The 18,965-nt window shown below is 34.1% G+C and overlaps 1 long non-coding RNA gene across 1 annotated transcript; it reads right to left on the minus strand.

The window, feature by feature from the left end:
• Nucleotides 1–8,590: 8,590 nt before the first annotated feature.
• LOC145012317 (uncharacterized) lies at nt 8,591–12,169 on the minus strand. The gene is made up of 3 exons (XR_013664445.1): nt 12,092–12,169; nt 11,887–11,964; nt 8,591–9,705 (listed from the first exon to the last, which is right to left on the minus strand). It is a non-coding gene; the product is annotated as an uncharacterized LOC145012317 (long non-coding RNA).
• Nucleotides 12,170–18,965: the final 6,796 nt, after the last annotated feature.

Consider the following 18,965-nt stretch of genomic DNA (forward strand, 5'->3'; position numbering starts at 1 on the left):
ATTTAGATAATCCCTTATGATTTAATAATTAAATTAATAGTCTAATTCAAGATAATTATTAAATCAAGAGTTTTAATATTTAAAATTTTAATTTACATGTCATAAATTTGAAAAAAATTTAAGAGAAATTAAAACTAAATTGTTTTGAAAAGTTTCAAAACTTGCCCTCAAGTTTTGGAATTTAAATTTTGATTAAAAGTTTAATTTTGATGCATATTTAATTCTAAATCCTAATGTTTTGAAATGTTTCAAAACTTACCCTCAAGTTTTGGAATTTAAAAGCTGATTAAAAGTTTAATTTAGGAATGTTAAATTCTAAAACCCTAGTATTGTTTTGAAAAGTTCAAATCACACCCTTATGGTTTTATTAATTAATTAAGGTGTATAATTAAAAGAAGTTTAATAAATCCATAAAAACTTTGGTTTTATTAATTAATTAAGGTGTATAATTAAAAGAAGTTTAATAAATCCATAAAAATTTTGGTTTACAATTAAAAGTATAATTGTTATATTTGACCACCTAGTATTTTAAAAGTGTAAAACACACCCTATACTATATATAACATTAAAAGTCTAACATTATATATATATATATATATATATATATATATATATATATATATATATATATATATATATATATATATATATATAAGAAAAAGTCATTCTAACCGTTAGTAGGCCTCATTCACGAAGCTGGTCTATAAGGGGTGTTTAAGGAAATTGCCTATAAAATGGCGATTGAATGGGTATCCACTCTTACCCACCGCACTCTTGACTAGTGGAGGGTCGTTAGCCGAACGGGTAGGATAGGACAAAACCTTCCATTATACGTATAATGAAGTACAAAAGTAACTAAATGTTTTACAAATTCTCAATCTTAGTTACTTAGGCAAAAGTGAATTGATGCAATTCCATGAAATTACACTTTGTACCCTTGCGAAGACGTTAGTGGAGCGTGTGTGGTTTACCGGCACACTAAATGGTTCTAAACGAAGGTAGCAAAGGGTGACTCAATGTTTGTCATAGTTCGGTGGAGCGTGTGTGGTTTACCGGCACATCGAATAGGTGACTGTAACATGTGAGGGCACCATGTAACTTTGCATGGTTATTCACACCCGCTTTGTGATCCTCGGCATCCCAGTCACAAACAAGAGGGGCATATCGAGATTTAAACATGCCATTGAAATGTTCAATGAATCTCAAAGGATCTAGGAGTTTTCATATATTTAAAACTTAAATTTGTTTTTCGTTTTTCATGGTGGAAATTAGTGAATCGTCATTCACTTACCTTCAAATATTCTGCAACTAGATTACGACATCCCTTTTCTAGGTTGAAGCGTATTGTGTTGGGTCCTAGCCTTAGTATCTCATTTGGGTGATTTACTAAGTACTCAATCAATCAATCAACTAACTTGAATTTGTTTCTCCCATTTTGTAGATGTCAAAGTTCGACAACTATGGTCTTCCCAATTCTCGTGGAACAAGCATTCCACATGAAGATGGTATTCCATGATTCGATCGAGGAACAAGAAATCATGCTTCACTTCCTCCACCTCCTCCAGTTGTTCTCCCTAACCCACAAGATCGAAGAATTGAAAGGTTCAATATCACTAAGACCCTATTGGAAATGAAACATGAAGATGGTAAATCCGTGTGTGCCCACATTCTAGGAATGAAATCACACATCGATAGGTTGATTATGTTGGGTGTGTCATTTCCCGATGAGTTGGCTGTGAACTAGGTTCTGCAATCACTCCGTGAATCATATAATGAGTTCAAAAGAAAGTATTATATGATGGATCATGACGACAACCTCATTGACCTAACTTACATGCTCATTGCTGCTGAATCAGAAATGATTTGGCGAAGCAATGGAGCATATTTGTTGGGAAAGTCAACCGACCATGCTTCCGCGGACGTTCTAAGAGAAGCGACCTGCGTTTTCTGCCACGAGAAAGGGAGTTGGATAGAAGTCTGCCCCACGAGCCTGAAAATTCCAAAGATGGGAAAGTCAAGGAGTATGGCTGAGCTTCAGGTAAAATCCACTATCTAACTTCGTTAAGTTCCTATTCATTGATTCAAAATACATGATGTGATAAGATTGCATTTGAATGTTTTTGTAGGATCGGTGAAAAGAAAGGAAGCTTGGTGAAAGAGCAAGATGAATCTAATCACAAGAAATAGATCTTGATCTCATGGACTTGAAGATTAGATTTTGAGCTTAGATAGTTATGATAGAGTTGTTAGAAATTTTCCTTTTGAAATACATAGTTTTCAATGGATTTTGCATTGTAAGGACAAATGTTTCCCGCTGCTTTTATAAATAAAATAAATTTTGTTTGACTTATTTATTTATTTGTTCACTTCCTTGCAATGAAATCGTTATGAAAATTGATGTTTGCATATTTCTACAACAAATGGATATGATTCTTATTTATGGTGATTATGGAAATGTCGAGAATTTACCAAATAGGGAGAGTTTCTCATCGCCCAAATTTCAATTAGACAGAAATCTGGAATCACGCAACTTGGTTGCATGATGAATGAGAAATTTCATATTTGGAAATTAGACTAATTCGTTGACAAAGTGTCAAGTGAAAGGACTAGGAGATCGAGCACATAAAGTTGTGTGTTGATCAAGTCCACCATAAGAGAAACAAAGATATTCGTCATGATTTACTAAAGGTTTAGTAAATATGATTATACTTATAAGATTAAGTATAATTCAGAATTGATTAAAAAGGTTTAAATCAATAGCAAAACGAATAAGAATCAAGTAGGCAGAAAGATAAAAGTTTCTCCATTCTAAGAAGAAGGAAGATTACCTTTTATGCTTTATGATAGGTCTTTATGATTAAGAACCATATCTCAATTGATCCTCTAAGTGAGTCTTAGTACAATTGTATGTTTAAGAAGAGGAATCAAGAATTGAAGAAATGGAAAATTAAAAGGTCAATCATACTTCGTTCCAATAACAAGTCTTAAAGTTAAGATTGTGACAATGAGTGACAAGTATTAAGAAGGTTTATAACATTCATAAAATGTGGAAAGTTGTGATGTCTTGGATAAGACAAAGGCCAACTAGGACGAATTTATGAAGTGTTTTGATAAAAGCTACACTAACTCTTGAATATTTGGTTGTCAAGAAATATTTATTGACAAGAGAATCGTATATGTCAAGGAGTCAGTGGGAGTCTTAATGGTCTTGAAAGGTTTCAAGAACAAATCAAATAAACCTTATCGATCATCACTAGCACACGAGTTGAGGTTTACAACCTATCGTGTTGACATTATTTTGTTTCTGTGTTGTTTCCAATTGAGTTAATTATGCATGTGAGTTCTATGAGTTCTCATTTTGAACGCATAAAAGGCAAAGCACCTTAATCAATGAAAGGTATATTGATAGGAAAAGGTGAGATGCTTAACTACTTGGAAGACGTGGTGGGCAGCTGTGCTACCATAAGGCAAGAAATCAAGATTAAGAGAGTTCGGTCCATATGAGTTTGAATTTGTCGTAAACTTTGGTTTTGACAAATTCACATGGATGGGAACATATAAACCATTAAAATCTAAGTGTCATAAGATTTCCTCCTTCATGAAAATGATTGTGAGGAAATGCTTTCACTAAGAAAGATTTTAAGAAGATAGTGATTGTAAAATTGCATTCTCGAATTCGATTATGGTTACGGTATCCCTTTCCATAATTTGAATTATGAGGTTTGGCAATTAGTCTTAATTGTTTAGACACACATATGAACTATCTAAGGCAAAGGTGTATAAGCTTAAGAGGCCTTGATAAAAGATTATCAAAGCATTAATTATTAGAAACATGGACTTAAGAAATTCAATAGGTATTGTTTTTCTGGAAGTTAAGATGTTTTGAATACATGTCGAAGCTAGTGGGAGCATAAAAGTTATGATTGTATGATTATTATGGAAAGTTTTGCAAGTTGGCAATATTAATTATAGAAAACAAGAGTTATATCTTACAAAGTCGTAAGGGTTGTAAAATTGTTTTACTATAATTAAGGGCAAGCAACTAGACAAGGATAAGGACTGAAACCCTATCTCTACACCTATATAAACACCCCTTTGGCTCATGAATTCGTCCATACCTTCCCAAGGCTTCTTTGGGACGAATTTTATACCTCTCCTTCTTTATCTATAGCCTCTCCTCTTGCTTATGGTGTTTGTGAACCATTAGAGGAGTGACACTTGTGACTCTAAGCCTTCCAAAGTCAATACAAGGAGATTTGGGATTGTTATTGCTACATAACAATCAAGGTAACATTATAAACCTATTCTCATGTTAATATGATTATTTGAATGCTAGAATTACGGTTTATAGTCTTGGATAACTTGCATGTACGATAGAGAAACCTAGATCCAAGCATTAGGGTTTGTATGAGCACACAGGATGTTCTTAGGACCAAAACCCATCATTATTTACATGGTATCAGAGATAAAAATCCTCTAAACCCTAGCCAATCCTTTCCCTCTCCTGTCGATATTCTCCTTTTCTTCTCGTCATCAAGCCTAATGTAGATTCTTCTTCTTCTTCTTCTTCTTTTTCTTCTTCTTCTTCTTCCAAGATTGTCGAAAAACCTACTTCTACCATCAACATTAAGCATGTTGTCCCTTTAGTTCTCGACCTAGATCAGATGAATTATGACATCTGGATGAGCTTTTGAGATTCACTCTATAGGCTATGATGTAGCTGATCATCTTAAACCACCAAATGAAACAACTCCTGTCAAAGATGAAACTAAATGGGATCGACTTGATTCAATCGTCAAATCATGTATTTATGGTACTCTTTCTTTATCTCTTCTTCACACTATCTTCAAAAACAAAGCTTCTACATATCAAGTTTGGAACACTATTGAGAAAAAATTTCATGACAATAAGGAGTCCAAAATTATTCAACTTGACAATTGTCACACCCCCAAACCGGAACGACGGAAACGTTCGGGGGTGTAGGCGTCATGTACAGTATCACAATAATTGAAATATAGTTACCAAAGTACCAACAACCATTGAATTGATAATATAGTGTTTACATTGAGTTTGTAACATTGTTTGTATAACACCAAAATATATAGCAAAAACTATAGACGAGACACCATGAATGCTCCGTCTTCTCAAAAACTTGTAGTGTACCTGTCTACTGGTTCCCTGAGAATACAAGTGATTTTGAAAGTGTATCAACATTTAAGTTGGTGAGTTCATAAGTATGTTTTTGTGATGGAAAGCTTGTCTTTGTTCTTTGAAAAATGTTAGTATGTTCCTCTAGAAAATCCAATATTTTCTTTAGTAAATGAAATGTAGTCTTAGGCCTTAAGACCAAAATGTATGTTTGTTACTATACTCTGCAATAGTATATTGTAGTCTTATTAATGAATAAAACCATATCATGAATGTTTCCCTAAATTGTATGTTGTACTAGTATACTCAGTACTAGGGAAGTAGTGTATCGTAGTAGTATTTGTATGAAAACCTTTTGTATGAATGCCTGGAACCCACCGGTTGTAGTGTAAAATATTGTATTGTAGTTTCATTATCTAAAATAAAACCATTGAAGTAATGTTAATCCCATAAACAATGTTTAGTTTATATTATTGTGAGTTTCATATAACCATGCTAAAATGACTAGTAGCCTCTACGATGTTCTTCAGGCGTCGAAATGTTATGACATTTGTTACCCCAGGCATGCCAACCTAGCTGTTGCAAGCAGATCAGGTGTGGAATTGTCAATCTCGTATAGATCTATACACAAATTCACGCTCTCTCTCTCTAGGAGACTCTGGTTATAATTTATAGGACTTGAACCTGTACCCTGATGGGTACAATGAAGTAGTGCCTCACAACCTTGTATTAACTAGTTTACATGTAGTGTTATAGTGTTCTCTTGTACTTGAAATTGTATGTATTACCTTGTAGTAGTGTACATTGTAATGTAAAATAATTATACTTAAATAATTATTTAGTAGTGTATCCTTGAAATAGTGCAATAAAGTAGTGTTCCATAAATTGTACCTATTATAGTTTATATACTTGTTTCCGTATAGTGTTCTTGAACTTGTTAAATAGTGTAGTGATTCCCAAACTATACCTATTATAGTTTAAATGTATGTTCTGTTTGGTTTGTTGAGTTTAGCAAAATAGTGTAGTGGTTCACAAACTATACCTATTATAGTTTAAATGTATGCTTTGTAATGAAGTGAAACATTTGCAATCTAACAGTGTGTATAAGGCGGTAATAAAAGATTGGTGAAAATTACCCTTTTTCTCGACATGTTACAAAAGGGTTAACAATATAATGAAATATATTTTTATACTAATATATATTCTCAATATATATATATATATATATATATATATATATATATATATATATATAATTAAGAGTGAAAAGACAGTCGAATAAATAATTCTATGTAAGTCCCCAATCTGCTTGTGTATCAATCAGATCCTTTTGATGGTGCAGAATCTCAATCAAACGGATGATGCCAGATCAAAATAGAAGAGAAGGAGAAGAATAATAACTTGAATCTATGATGTATTCAAAGATATGAGTGATGCTCCATACACATTAGATTCTATCACACACACTAATCTTCTCTCTAATTTCTCTCTCTACAAATGCTCTCCTTCTTTAGCCCCTTTCTCTCAAGCACTCCTCACCCTATATATATGAGATAGATGGTCGTACACTGGTTTACGGCCGTAAACTTCTTCATGGCCGTAAACACAACTGTAAACACACATATTGCCGTAAACACCAAGTTGTTTACAGTCCTAGACAGAAAAATACATTTTCCTAGAAAAGTAAAGTATAAACCATATTTTTGACCCAACAATCTCCCCCTTCGTTTATAGCTTTCTTTTCTAACTGACCCAACAAACGCCCCCTTAAAAGTAGCTGGCTTTTCTTGTTAATCTTCATTGGGAGCTTGGCTTCAGCATTAATCTTCAAATTTTTCACAACTTCAAGATGAACTTGATAAATCTCCAATGAATGACTTCATCTTGAGCAGTTGGGAATTTCTTCAAATTTTGATATTTAAGGCACATTGGGTGAGGAGGCTTCTTGTACTGATTCTTGAAAGATAGCGCTTTCAGCTTGAGAATCTTCAGAGAGAACAATAGAGAGAACGAATCTTCTGGATCACTTCAGCAGGTTTATAGAGAGCAGCAGATTAATTGATGAGGCTTCAATGCAATCTGTCACATAATCTTCAATTACAGCTTCACCTTGCTTCTGGGGTTGATAAATTGAATGTTAAAAGAATAATCTTCATTTCTTGCTCCTTCGAATGAGAATTCATCGATGCTCATGAATGAAGCTTCGGCTTAGAAAATCACGATACAGTCTCCATGAGTCTCATCTACATCTGAATTCACTTTTCAAGACAAAACAAAACTAAAAGAAAACTTAAAACAAAAATTTTGGATTTTTTTATATTTTCTGAACAAGAAATAAAACAGAAATAAAACTATTGTTGGCTTTTTAATTTTCTGATTTTTGTTTGATTTTTAAATTTTCAGATTTTTGTTTTGTTTTTATTTTTATTTTATTCTCCCCCTAAATTTGTGCATAGAGGAAAACTATGAACAAATTTAACAAAAACACAAATAATTAGGATCAAGGTTGTGAGATAGTCTTAACTTTGGTTATCAGAACATTGACCTTCATGAATAGATCTGGTCAATTGTCGGTATTGTGGTCCACTTAAACACGAAGAATATTGACAAATATACCATTTAGCTGACGACGACCACGGGTATTGTTGTCCACTTAAGTTAAGCAGCGAGATCTACAAACAACCTCTAAATGGTTCAAGTTTAGTTGCATTAGAACGTGTTTCCCACTTCCCAATATATACTGGTTATCAAGAACTTCCAAAGAACTCCTTACTTTAGGTGAGTAAAAATTATTAAGGAGGAAGACAGATTCAGAGATAGATGCATATGATGTGTCCCATATCGGATCTCTTTCAATCACGCAAAGGAGACAACATATGATTAACAGAGATAGAGGGATTGAAAGGTAGAATGTTGCATATGTTGTGTCCCAGGTCGGATCTTCCGATCACGCAGAGGGGACATCATTTGGCTAACAGATAGAAAGAATTTCATAGATAAGGAGGTGCATAGAATTGGAGTTGCATATGTTGCAATCTAGGTCGGATCTCTTCTAATCACGCAGAGGAAGCAACATATGACTGACAGATAGAAATCAAGAAAATAATTTCTACACACCTACTTTATCAGAACCCCCAGTCGCCCTATCAGAACCATAATTAAGGACATAAGTCCGTACATCAAGGAAAAGTTAAGCCACGGTTCTAGATGTGTATTAATTTAGTGTACCCTGTGGTTTCTCATGTTTATCTCACTGCTCAATCTACCCAAGCGTCGTATGGTTAGTCCAAACAATCCTATCTAAATCCACACTGTCAAATCCTTCGTGCCTACCCGCACATTGATCACAGAGTCTAGACAATTCAGATTCAGTCCTTTATACATGTTTTAGACTGCCCGTTATCACATGCTTGATATCACTTCCCAAACAATACCTACCAGAGAAAAACTATAATAAAGAAAATAATTGACTTCAAAATGAAACAGTGTAAGATAAACTCAGGAGTATCAAGAAGAAAAATCAAACTATAAGTCACCGGTTGAATTTGCATCCAGAAGATCTAAGAACAGCACACATAATCTCAGAACAAATCTGAAAATTCTTTAAGTCATTAAGCACAAACCCTATGTGATCCTCTCATTTCTTCCTTTCTTTCCTTTCCCGCAAAGGACACATACTCTCGAACAAAATTCTAAATGTTGGAAAATTGAGAGATGTCCCCTATCATGTAACTGGAACAACCACTACCAACAAACCAAAGTCTGATGATATGCCTGCATAGCTGCTCCGACACAGAGCGGGATCAGTTGGTCTTTGGGACCCAGTCCATTTTAAAATTGGGTCGATCTTTGTCATCCTTGCAAGGTACTCTCTCCCATGACATATCCTGCTTATCACAAACAGAATATGTAGAAATATTAGAATCATTAGAAGATTTGGGAGATTAAACCTTTGGTACCCATTTGTAGTTGGGTTTAACCCATTTCTTGTTCGATCGGATGGGTTCCTCGGCACTTGATTTTGAACTTGAAGTCGGCCTTTGAGATGACTTTGACCTAGCCAGTCTTGGTTTCGCTGGAGCATCTCTTGGATTGGACTTCTTGACTGGCATTCCCTTCTTGAACTTCTTGGTCTTGGGATTTGGATTCTTGGCCTTGTTGGCATTCCAGTTGCCATTTCAGGATTTTGACCTTGAAGGGATTCTTTTGGGTATCTCCCTCTTGGTGCGTTTTGCCACTCTTGTGCATAGTAGGGAACATATGCTCGATTAGGACAATTTTAGGCAATGTGTCCAGGTGTTCCACAATGAAAGCAAGTCTTTTTCTTCACTGGGAAGTTGTTTCTTCCTGCCCCTGGTGGCATGTCCTTGCCTCAATTCTTATTGTTCCCACAAGCACAATTGCAGCAAGTCGTCGGTGTCTCTTGTTTTGGTGGCTTGTATTTTCCAATAGCAGGTTGATCAAAACTAACTGAGTTAGAAGCAGCAGATTCAGAGTTCAAGGAGTCATTGGATTGTTCAATAGTTTTCTCCTTGTTCTCATCTTCTGCTACTTTACCTGCACATGAAGTATAAGTATTAGAATCGTTCAGCTCAACACTTTCTCGCACAATCACAACAGAATTACCAAAGATATCAATTAATATATCAAAACAATTGACTCATCAGACTTTGACACAAAATTATTATCAGACACACTCTCTTCAGCTACCTACTTGCAATGACTTGGTGGTGGATCTGCATAGGAAGTAGAAGCATTAGTATTTTCAATTTGAGGACCACTTGCCGACACAAATATAGCAGGTTTGCCATATATGAGATGTGCCTCTCTGTCCATTTCTTCTTTGGTCAAATGGTTATACTCATAGGTGTGATTAAAAGGAGGAGGCACTTTATCATATCCTAGACCCTTTTGTTGGTTATCTTTGAATTTTAAACTATGTTCTATCATGGATGCAACTACTTCACTTGACACATCAAATTGTCTGAAATTAAAGTCTATATTTTCAAACTTATTTTTCAATGTGTCAAGTTCAGCAGTAAACTCAGCAAGTTGTTCTCTCACATATCTATAGTTTGCACATTTATTGCTATATTCTTCTTGTAGTTTTCTAAAATCTTTTCTTTTGGCTTTTAGTTGAGCTTTTACAGGTTTCTATCCTTTCGTGAGTTCATATCCATCGTATTTTAGGTCCTCGTTCTCTCTACGTAATAATCCGATATGCTCAAGTAAAATTTTAACATTATCAATGCATGTTTGAGAACATGAAATTTCATTGACTTTGGTGTTTGAAGAATTCATTGTTTACCAAAAATGCCCTTTGAGTATAAACCGAGAAAGACAACCTTAAAAATCAAATTTAAAAAGTCAAACTTAAAAGTCAAACCATAAAGCTAAATTTGAAAGTTAAACGAAAAAGTCAAAGTTTAAAGTCAAAGGTCAAACTTTAAAGTCAAAGTCAAAATTTTAAGTAAAAAGTCAAAAATTAAAAACTAAAATTTTTGGGTTGAAAAAGTAATTTAAAAATAAAGGAAATTGATTTTGGGGTTAAAAATGTCAAAAATGTGAAGTGGGAATCGAAATTGAGAAGCCTTTTGAATTAAATTTTGAAGGAAAGGAACGTAATGCAAGTTGGTTCAACTGGTTAAGGCATTTGTTTGATCAATCAGAGGACCCAAGTTCGATCCCCGGCACCCTCAATTTTGCTTCCAATTTTTTAAATGTGCATGCAGGAACAGCTTGAAGCCGCTGAGCCGAAAACTACCAAGTCGTCCAAGCCAAGGCGCACATATGCCGTATACTCCGAGCCATAAACTCCGGTTGTAAACCCTTCAACAGATCGCGAAAAAAACGGCGTTTTTCACCATTTTTGCTAAAAACTCGTTTTAATGAGAAACACATAGAACCCCCCCCCCCCCCCCTATTTTGCCAAGATCTATCCAAAAACGCATAAATCCTTCAAAAATAAGATCAAATGAGCTCCAGATCTGACAAAATTTATTGATACAATCCAAGCTTTGATACCACTTGTAAGTCCCTAATCTACTTGTGTATCAATCAGATCCGTTTGATGGTGCGGAATCCCAATCAAACAGGATGATGTCAGATCAAAATAGAAAAGAAGTAGAAGAAGAATAACTTGAATCTATGATGAATTCAAAGATATGAGTGATGCTCCATACACATTAGATTCTCTCACACACACTAATCTTCTCTCTAGTTTCTCTCTCTACAAAATGCTCTCCTTCTCTAGCCCTTTCTCTCAAACACTCCTCACCCTATATATATGAGACAGATGGTCGTACACTGGTTTACGACCGTAAACCTGTTCACGGTCGTAAACACACATACAGCCGTAAATACCAAGTTGTTTACGGTCCTAGACATAAAAATATATTTTCCTAGAAAAGTAAAGTATAAACTATATTTTTGACCCAACATTATATCCTAAACCCATAACCATAAACTATATTTTTGACCCAACATTCTATCCTAAACCCATAACCAAACAAGGAACATGATTTAGGAAGAAATTGACAATTCTACATCTGTTGAACCTTATTTATATATATAAATATATATTGATAAAATGTAGCAATAAATCAGTTTGAACAATTGCAAGTGGTTTGAAACGGTTTTGAAATCGTTTAAATATTAACACAAGAGTCCTTGTGTTTTAATTGTATTCCCCCCTAAAAACATTAAAAAAATACTGAAAATGTAGGGGTATGAACTCACCTCTAGTGCGTGTTCGTGTTTGGATAGCGAAACTGTAGTGGCGCTCCTCGGGCTAACGTTCGTGAAGATAGTCGTATCCTAAAAATAATTATATCGGACGTCGTATTTAAATTAATAAGATACTAATTTAAATAATAGATTGAATACTGAATTAAATAATAATAAAAGTGTTAGACAACACCCTAATTATGTAAGAAATACTTACAAATATTATTTGGAATTATTTGGAGTGTTGCTATGTGTTTTCGGGTGTGCATTGGGGGGGGGGGGGGGGGGGGGGGGTCGGTGTGTTCTTGGGGTTCTTGGCATTCTTGGTGAAATTATGAAGATTTGAAGATGAGATGAATGTTCTTGAGGATCTTATGAAGATTTTAAGGATTTCGGTTGAATATTTGAAGATTTCGTATGATAATTGAGAGGATTCTGATGAATTTTGAGATCAAAATGAGAGTGTTCACAGTTGTGAAATTGAGAAATGAATTAGGTTAACGATTGAAAACATATATAAGGGTAGTTTTCGGATTATTGGGCCTTAAACTAAGTGGTTTCGACCAAAAAGTGGTCCACAAGAGGATTTTTCGGTGCAAATGTGGGTCCTCGTTGCGAGATTCTGGTGCCGACCGAAATCAGATTTCTGTCCGAAGAAGTGTGGGGTCTCACCTGCCGTTTTCGGTCTTGCATAGCATGCATTTTAATGTTTTCAGTTGAGTGGGTTAAAATCCCAATATTTAAAACACTTATATAATGCAATGAGATTGACTATGGTTGGGATAAATGCATATGCATTATCATTATTGGTGTTTGTAGAATTATCCCATTTTAACTTATTGAGTCTTTTAATATATCTTTTTGGAAAAAATTGAAGGCGGTGCTTTATGCATATGTTTCATCAGTACAAATTTTCATTGATTGTATTTATTGAGATTATGAATTGGTATTCCTTATGCTTTAGCTTATTGAAAGATCAAACCTTTATTTGGGATTATGAATTATTTAACCCTTTGATTTAGATTATGAAATACTAAATCCTTTTTGCTATAGAATTTGAGTGATTAAGACCTTGTTATTGAAATTCAAGTATTTACGTCTTCTGTTGTATTATGGGTTATTAAACTCTTGGTTTTGGTTTTATATTATTTTGGAGATTTGATTCGAGTGTAGTGATTGTTATCGTTATTTGATGAAAATAAACCAACCTCGTGTATTCTCACTAGGCATTTCCATTTCCTAACTTATTTTGACTTGTGCTTAGTTAGAAGATTTATGGTGCTTAAAAGGTAGCTAGGAAATTTCATTAAGGTTATAGGTTGTTTGGTTAAAACTCAAACTATGTTATAATATTAATTTTTATACTTCCTCGTTTTTTCAAACTGTTCGTTAACCGTTCAGCCACAAGTTCGCTTATGTTAGTTTATTTAATAAATGAACGAACATGAACACAAATTCTCGTTCGTTTAGTTAAACGAACGAACATGAACAATGATCGTGTTCGTTCAATTTATGTTCGTGAACGTTCGTTTATGTTGTTCGTTTACATTTGTTTATGTTCGTTCATATAAGTTCTTTTAATGTTCATATATACTTAATTGTATTTGATTGCATTACTATATTATATGTTCATATACCTTTGAATTATGTTTGTATATTCTTCGTTCATTTATGTTCATTCGTTTATGTTCGTTTAGCATGTTCACGAACACAAACGAACAAACATAAACAATGCAATTTGTTAAATGAACGAATGTGAACAAGGAAACATGTTCGTTTATCCATTCGTGTTTGTTCATTTGTTCGGCTAACTTAAATGAATGAATATGAACAAGCATCGTTCGTGTTCATTCGGTTCGTTTACAACTCTAGTTGAGACTTTAGGACCTAAATTTCGCATTACTATCATCTAAGTATTTGAAAACTATTTTGGGACAATATTTTACCCATATTCTAAGATTAAAACATTTTAAAAATAAAAATAAAATGATTTTATAATTATTTTAAAACTAACCTAGTAAGCAGTGTTTCACATAAGCAGATGAAATGAAATACCATGAAATTCCCATCACCACCACCACAGACTAGGCCATCACATATTATTACACATTATGATTTTGATATCCTTGCTTCTCAAGCGTAGGCCTAATGATGGTCGATAAATAGTTTGTATCACTAACTTTTAGCATCGTTATTATAAATTCACATGAAATGGTCGATGGAACTCGTTACCCAACTTGGTATGATTACATTACATAATTATTTGCCACCTATAATGACATGTAATGTAATATGTTTGTGTTTTCCAACAATTTCTATAAGTATACATCCCCATCAATTTAGGGGATGTGTATTGGTTTTTAGGGGTGGGTTTTTGATTTGCAGTCATTCAGAATGTCTATATAGGATAATTATTAGGGTGGTTGATATTTTTCATAGGGATTGCAATTCTCTAGATAACATGAATTTGACACGCAAATAAACGAGTTTGAGTTGAGTTTTGAAGACCCGCCACCCTACAACCTGCAATATGCGTAACTTGTTTATTATACTGGTCATGTTCGTGTTAGTGCTTGGGATAGCAGGTCAACCTGCTAACTTGTATATTGTACTAAGTTTAAAAATTAGTTTTTAATATTTCTTTAATTATTTTCTCAGATTTGATGTATTTGCATTTTGCCCTAAATCTTGAACATGAATTCACACTATACAGCTATACACAACAACACACTTCATTGAGACCATCTTATCTGCAACACACACACATCGAGACATGCAATTCGTAGTTCTCTGACATGCGAACCCATTTTTGACCTAAGAACCTGATTTTTATCCACAAACACATATAATTAAACTAGTTAGGTGAGTCCTGTCTGGCTTTGACATATCCAGATTAGGGTTTAACAATACACCATGATTATTTATATGGGTTCTACCTAGGTTGAGGTTTCTGACTTGCTAACTCGCCAACCCAAACATGATTTGATTGATACCCCTACTTTTTTAGAATCACATATTGGTTTATAGTTATGTGAACCCATATCCAATGTCTTACTGATTATGTGAACCCATATTCAGTACTGGGGCAGCCAAGGGACCGATGATATCCATCTAGGGAGTTTCATCATTACACTTGTGAAGGGCATGGATGTACCACAATTTTTCAGTCCGAGAGGGGATTGTGGATTTTTTGTATGTTGGTTGCTAAGATGTTGACATATGGTCAGTTTGTGAGCATTGAGGGTTGCGCCACCGAATGAGCCGACACATATCATAGGCGATTTACACTAACAATTTGGGGTGCACTTCACATTATGCAGTCCATTTTGACATCAATTTTTGTTATGTTATACATATGTTAATATTTGTTTTTACTCTCTATTTTTTAAGTTCATGTAGAAAACTTAAGTAGCTTTTACTTATGACTATACTAACATTTACCTTTGTTTAACAAACCGCCAATGTTATTGTCACATAAGTGTTAAACAAAACATAAAAACAACATTTGAACATCTCCAATATGGAATTGTTTTCTAGCATATTATTATTGACTTTTTAATTGACTACTTATTGTATTGTCGTTCACGCATATATATTATTTGTTTTTCGTATTAACCACTCAATATATAATTAGTGGTCAATATATTTATATGGTTTGTATATTAACTTTAATACTTTAATCATATTTCATTTTACCTTCTTTAATATATTTTAATTTTAATTATTTTTTATTTATTTACTAATTAATTACTTTTATTAAATATTTAATGACATTTTATTTATGGAATATAAAATTATAACGATTATATAATTTTTTTAATCTTTTTTATGACTTTGACGTGATAATTTTTCTGTATTAATTTTTCCGAATGATGTGATTTAATATATTTCTTTTGAAAAATTGTATGGTAATATTTCTAAAAAAACTAAATACCACGTGTCAAATAAGGAGGGGTTTTATAGCATGGTTGAAATAGATTTGAATAAATTAGTTAATTTGTTTTTATAAAAAAAATTATTAAAAGAGGTTAACCACTGGATGCATTATTTAATTAGATGTTAAAGTTGTTTTTTTTTTTTTTTTGAAAGAGAATTAGAAGTTAAAGTTAATAGAATTATGATTTGTAAATAACTTTAAGTGATAACATAGACTTACAATTAGAGATGCTTTAAGATTACTCTTATTGGTGACTCCTTTTCTAATTTTTCTCTACAAATAAATATCAATATTCATATATTTTTGTTTAGCTTTAATTATTTTATAAAAATAAAACGTTGGATTGGTTTGAGTTGTTAATATAGTTGATAAAAAAATATTTTGGTTGGTTGGTTGGGTATATGCATGGAAAATCAATACATGTTTATATCATTTGCATTTGATACTTTCGGTTTCCTTGCGCCAAAAGTTGTGGAGCTACTCAATAGAGTCCAACGGATCATACATAGTAATGTTATGACTCCAAGATCTATATATGTTTTTAAAAGAATTAATTTTGTCATCCAAAAAGAGGTTGCAGCACAGCTTATTGCACGTTTACCCGCTACGTCTATATAAAACTTTCTTCTTATGTTTTATATAATAGACAACAGAAAATGATATTTAAAATAAATAAATAAATAAATGGTTGAATTGGTTCTAGTCACTATTGAGAGTAGTCTAATAGAAATGATCAAATGATCATACATACAACATCATATATCTTTTTTTTATAACCTGAAATTCAAGATAGTTGTACGAGAATTTTGCTTTCTTTTTATCAATGCATGCTTTCATTTCGGTCATTTTCTCACAAATATTCCAAACTCATACTTTATAATGTCAATGTCAAGTTGGGCTTTTTTTTACCGACACTTAGTGGCTTTGGTTTTTTTTTCGTGTCCACTGTTCACTTTTGTTTGTCTTCAATGGCTCCTATCTTGTTCTTCCTTTGTTTCTCACTTCATTTATATTTAACTTTTAATTCTATATACCCTACTTCTTTCATTTCTACCATCTTACTCATAGATTTACAGATATTAACCCGCCCGTATCAAATCACACAAAAACTGCATAATCGTCCGCATCAAATCGCATTGTATGATACGGTTGTGATTTCTAGAAATCTCAAATCACATATGCAATGCGGTTTATGGTTTCAACTTTAAACTGAATCAAACCACGCCGCAAAAACCCTGAGTTGTTGGAATGATATGTGGGTATAAAATGATATGCGAGATAAACTTTCAAAAGTAATAGTTTAGTTAATTACAATGTTTGGTGAGTAGATGCTATAGATAATCTTTCAAAAGTAATATTTTTCTTAAGTAGAATTGGATTTACAATAATAAATCAACAACAATAAAATTTAAGCTTTATTTAGCCGAATATAGTACTTCGGAACAACACTATGAAGTATGGTCGAACTTTTGATCGTAAAACCGAACCAGTTAGTGGTATTCAGTCTGGGTTTTTTATTCTTTCAATCCGTCATTTTGGTTTTTAATTATTTTGGTTCTGGTCCGGTTCAAACCAATTTCAGTACCGAAGACCTTCTTAGATAGCACACTTCGTAGCAGAACCATACCGGAACCAGTTGGAACCGATTAGTGGTATTTGGTCCGTCTTTCAGTTCACTGTTTACTCCTTAATCCGTCTTCGTTTATTTTGGTTCTAGTCCAATTCGGTTCGATTCTGAAACTAGTTACATCCTTACTACGAAGTCTGGAATACTCAGGTTCTAGTGAAAAATGTTATTTCGCAAAATTTAGAAAAAATAGATTATTTTTGTTAAAGAACTTTATTTGTTGGTTTATGGCGTCCTCTCATTCCTTTGAGAGCGGGGCTTGGTCGTGTCCTTTTCGGGGGTTTCACTGTAGCCCAAATGGTATTGTTGGAAGTAAAGGGATTTCCCGTATGATATCTAATCTCAAGAGCTTACACCTCCATACAGATGAATGCAGAGTTGTGTTATGGGAGGCTATTACTTTTGGCATTGGATTGTTTATGTCTGTGGCAGCAACTTTGAAGGAGTTTGTTCAATGGATATGTGAGGATTGCATGAAGCTTCATGCCCTGATTCATTCATGTCACCACCTGGGTGGCTTGATTAAGTTTATTGACGGGGCTGATGACATGAGCATGCATATTGTTGGCATTCCAAAGCCGCTACCCAATGAACCGGAAGCCGACCTCAATGATGGGTTAGTGATGGATGCTCATCTACTTGATCATGTTTTTAAGCTGCCTATCACCACTGTCAAAAGCATCCCTCATAACTGTCGTATGGCTTTCTCTCAGGCTTTGAAAGCAGCCCTTTCCAAGGTGGTTGCTCATCCTGGATTCGTTGAAGCGTGGGTTGCTTTGTTAATTCTTCCTAGGTGTGCTCTTCAGGTGTTCAGGCCCAAGAATATGCAAGAAACTAGGTCTGGCAACAGGAAGTCTTTGCAACATCGTAATATCTTGAGCGCTTTAGCTACTTGGGGGACTGAAGACGGTATCGCCAAGCTAGTTAAAAACTTAGTTGACAATGCAAGACTGGAGCAACAAGATAAAAAAGAAGAGTACATTCAGGAGAAAAGAACACCGGGCAACACCAATGTCAGACAATGTCTTCGTAAGGTTACCGATGGACATTTTACAGCAGCAGTGAAAGTTTTATGTTCTTCTGGGGTTGCTCCATTTGGGGGTGATACCACGAAGGCATTGGAGGATAAGCATCCATACAATCCACGACCTTCCATGCCCGACACCATATTTTCAGAACCTCCCCTGGTAGTGGATGTTGACAATGTCCTTGGAGGAATTAAATCCTTCCCTAAAGGTACCTCGTGTGGGAGGGACGAGTTGAGAGCTCAACACATTTTAGATGCCCTTTATGGAGAAGGTTCGGCTATAGACAAAGACCTCATACGTGCTATTACTTCTGTGGTTAATCTATGGCTAGGGGGAAGATGCCCTTCGAGCTTGGCAGAATTTGTTGCCTCTACTCCTCTCAAGCTGATCTTAAAACCTGACAAGGGAATACGACCTATTACAGTAGGTACTATATGGAGACGTTTGGTTTCCAAGTTGGCCATGAAAGGGGTTGGTAAAGAAATGGCCAAATATCTCA

This window comes from Lactuca saligna, chromosome 8 (assembly GCF_052625555.1).
Source record: "Lactuca saligna cultivar CGN05327 chromosome 8, ASM5262555v1, whole genome shotgun sequence".
In the NCBI taxonomy this organism is placed as follows: domain Eukaryota; kingdom Viridiplantae; phylum Streptophyta; class Magnoliopsida; order Asterales; family Asteraceae; genus Lactuca; species Lactuca saligna.